Source organism: Poecilia reticulata, linkage group LG4 (assembly GCF_000633615.1).
Source record: "Poecilia reticulata strain Guanapo linkage group LG4, Guppy_female_1.0+MT, whole genome shotgun sequence".
NCBI lineage: Eukaryota > Metazoa > Chordata > Actinopteri > Cyprinodontiformes > Poeciliidae > Poecilia > Poecilia reticulata.
Window position 1 is genome coordinate 8,622,024 of NC_024334.1, and position 3,948 is coordinate 8,625,971.

Genomic DNA, 3,948 nt, shown 5'->3' on the forward strand with positions numbered 1-3,948 from the left:
AAGAAGAAAGCAATTCAAAGTTTAAACTCATTTGAAAATGACTGAATGAAAGTGGAGAGTCGTGTCGCTCTGCTGGCTATTCATGCAGAAACTGGGGAATACCTTCGCTAGAAAACGTGACAGATGCGCTCCTCGCTGCAGGCGCGCGCGTCCGTGTGCGAGCGCCTGTTTATCTTACTGTGCGACGCGAGCCTTTGTTAAGTCTATGCGAGCTACATATCGCAGGTTTCGCCTCTTCAGCCACCGCCTGCTTGAAAAGTAATTCCCATAACGCATGTGTAGGATGCGTTTTTGCAGATGCATGCTTAAAAGCACATTTCCAAACTGCGGGTGGGAGTCTGCGGRATGTTTTATAAACGCACATTTATGGCCTCTGYAACATGCTGTGAGTATGCATGAGACCGTGAGGAATATAATATACTCGCTGTGTTTACTCCCCCACTTACTTTTTTGGATGCGCCGACGGCACCTGTGCCCTCCTGGTTGCTATAGGAATGAGCTTGGCACAGGCACACAGCAAACAGTGACCGCATATCTGTCTTTTGCTTGCATGTACACTCACGCATGTCGCTCATCTGCGACTTTCTAGGACCTCATTCGTTTTCTGAGTTTTTCCTCTGATCACAAAGGAAGAGACGTTTATTTTGCAGTGCAATCTGGYTGTTTGTGGTCTACACACCTACAGATGCAGAGGTTGCTTTACGCAGCATGGCAGACATGGCGAAGCACGTGTTTGTTTCAACAAATTCCTTCCTGGTTTGGGCATCTGTCTTCTGTTCTCACTGAGTCCAAACATAGAAGAGGTGAAATTTAGCTTCACTATTATTCATAACTAACTAAAGACCCCTACGATTGTGGATACTCACAGAAGACCCCTACGATTGTGGATACTCACAGAAGACCAGTCATTGTCAAAGGAACTTGTGATGACCATTATTTGAAACTGTTAAAGACAGCTTAATGATGGAATGAGCAACCCATAAGCAGTCCTCTCATTTTGTAAAGCGATCCCTCTGGAAGCTGAAAACATTATTTTCTAACTTTCTGCAGCTGCTGACTGTGCTGCAGTTTTAACATTGTCTCACAGAACCAAGTTGGTTTTAGCCATTTTAATTTATGCCTTCCCCTACCGCTAAAATATTTGTTTGAAATCTCTCTGCTGAAATATTAGGATGTATTTTGCTGCCTTTTGGAAGTTGCTGTTGAGTAAAGTTGCGGTGTCCTTTAACTACCACATGGTGGGGCTTCAGTCTTCCATTACACAAACGGATGGTAATATTTTCGATCTTTTCAAAATTCAATTTAGGCTCATGTTTGTGACTATCAACTGGTGGACCCCAACACCAGAAGAAAACCGGACACTTTAGCTGATAAAAGTCACGCTTTAGCTGTGGATAATCRACGTTATGTTGCAAAAGTATTCATACACCTTGAACTTTTCTCTTTGCAACCACAGGTGTCAGTGTATATTGTTATGATGCCATATTCCAACACAAAGTAGCACATAACTGTAGTGAAACAAAAATAATTCATGTTTTTGAAAATTTCTTAGTGAAGAATGTTTCTACATTCAGACATTTTTTTTTACATTCTTTGTAGAACCACACTTCAGTGCAATCAGATATGCAGTCTCATTTCTTTTGAAGATTTTACAAGGTTTTCTCCTAGGACTACTCTGTATTTATCTCCATCCATCTTTACATGAAATCTGACCAGCTTCCCTGTGCCTGTACCTGTCACAAAAGCACCCTAAAGAATGATGCTGTCCCCAGTAGACTTAAAGATYACAATATTGTATTAATGGTAATGTGCAACATTAGGTTTCCTCCACACAGAACATTTTGCATGGAGGTTAGAACATTGAATTTTGACCTTATTTTACCAGAGCACCTTCTTTTATACCTTTTCTATGTCAACAATAGATTTGAATATGAAACAAACTGCAAACAAAGTTTCCGTGGCTTTCTTTCAACAATGGCTTTCTTCTTGCCACTTGTCATCAATATTAAATTTATGAAGTCCACACCTAATAGAATAGGCGCCTGTTCAAAGCTATATGCCTCTAGGCTGGTTCACTAATAACTACGCCAGTTTATGCTTAGTTGGGATGCTATTTGATTTTTCCAGTTTGTATGGTTCAATCCCATAAAATCAAAATAAAATATGTTGACTTTTATGGTGGTAAAATATGAAAGAGTTCAAAGGGTACACATAATTTCACAAGGCACTGTCTGTATGTGTGCTGTTTGGTGCTGAGCAGATGGAGAAGTGTTTTCATGAAGACAAATGACCATGTGGGTGAGGTGAGAAGCTGAATCAAAGCAATTCATCAGGAGCAGCATATTCAAAATTCTTACAGTTATCTGCCCTCCAGTCTGGAAATGTCTTAATGATAAATGAACACACCGCATATTTAACCATCAATAATACCATGTGAGTCTGCAGCAGCGTGCCCACCCAGTGTGTTGTCATTAAATCACGTTTCGTGCTGACTGCTGTGTGTCTGTGTTTGTGTGTGCCTCAGCGAGTTGCGGGTGGCGTACAGTGGTGGTGCAGAGATCCCATTCCCCAACTGTTTTGTTAAAACAGCGTTTAACAACAGAGTTGGTATTCTCAGTTGCCATGGCAATAAGGGCTTTCCTGCTCTTCCCTTCCCATCAGTCTGTGTTCTTCCTCCCACCTCTGCTGTACAAGATAAAGCTCAGCTAAACGCTCAAAGGACGTCTCTCAGCAAATGGCAGGCGAGTCAGATTCTCAGCATTACATCACCCTTTGTTTGGTCTGCTCTGCCAAACCACTCATGTGAAAATAAACACTCAGTTGTTGTTTCACTGTGGTTTAAATGCACTGGATGACTGCACAAACATTTCAGCCATGTTGCTAAGCAGTGGAATTGTAAAAGTCTGCRTTATGTACTGAAAAGACAGAAAGACTTTTGAACATACCTTTCTCCGGACACTGAAAGTGGAGGTTTCAATATAACCTATGYATGTTTAACTACACATGTGCAGAATCTCACCGACAGRCATTTGAGACTCCTACAAGCGTACCAGAGGATTCATTGTGCAACAAAACCTGTGAAACGTGAGGGGCGAGGTTTGGTTTCAGTCAGCACTGCTGCACAGGAAGAGAGAGAAAAAAGCAGACTGCTTAGCTGCGGTGGAGAGATAAGTGACACGAACACACAGGAGGGACAATAAGACGTTTGACTGCTTTTGTAGAGGTAGAACAACCAAATGCATACCATGAGATACATTTAAATTGATTCGGTTGCAATGCTTAATGCTGCCAAAAACAAATAAAACACTRTGCAGAAGTGAGAAGCTTTGGGAATGAAACAGTTACAATAAACTATGCAGCCACTGCAATTAAACTCAATTAGTTGCTCAAAAAAGSCGCTTTGTGTTTTTTAATAATAACCCTGTAAACAGCAGTAGTGCACATAAGGATTTGAAGCATGCACATGGAAGTCATTTCAGTAACACGCAATGCAAAGTGTAACGTCATGGAGGAAGTGAATGGTTTTAAATGTGAAGGTTTCTGTTCAGTGTCAGAGAACGGAAAACAACACGAGGTGGCTGCTGCTGCTGCAAATTGTTGTCATGGTTCAAATCAATCCACAAGATGGCGTAAGGATACAACACTGAGAATTAAAAACACATATGAATCTAAATTTTGTCCTCAGGCAAAAAGGTTTATTTTTCAATATGTGCGTCAAGAACTGAAAATGTTATGACTCCACACTTCCAGCCCTGAATMAAAAAAATAATAAAAAATAGAAGATGTATTTACAGGTTGGAGACTTTTGTGTTCATTAGCCAACAGATATAAGAACTACGTAACTCTATTCAATGTGGTAATTTATCAGTTCTTTAAATTAAAGGGACACATAATGGAAAGCCTACAAACGTTCTTTTTTAAGGGAAAATTGATTACCAAGACGATTAT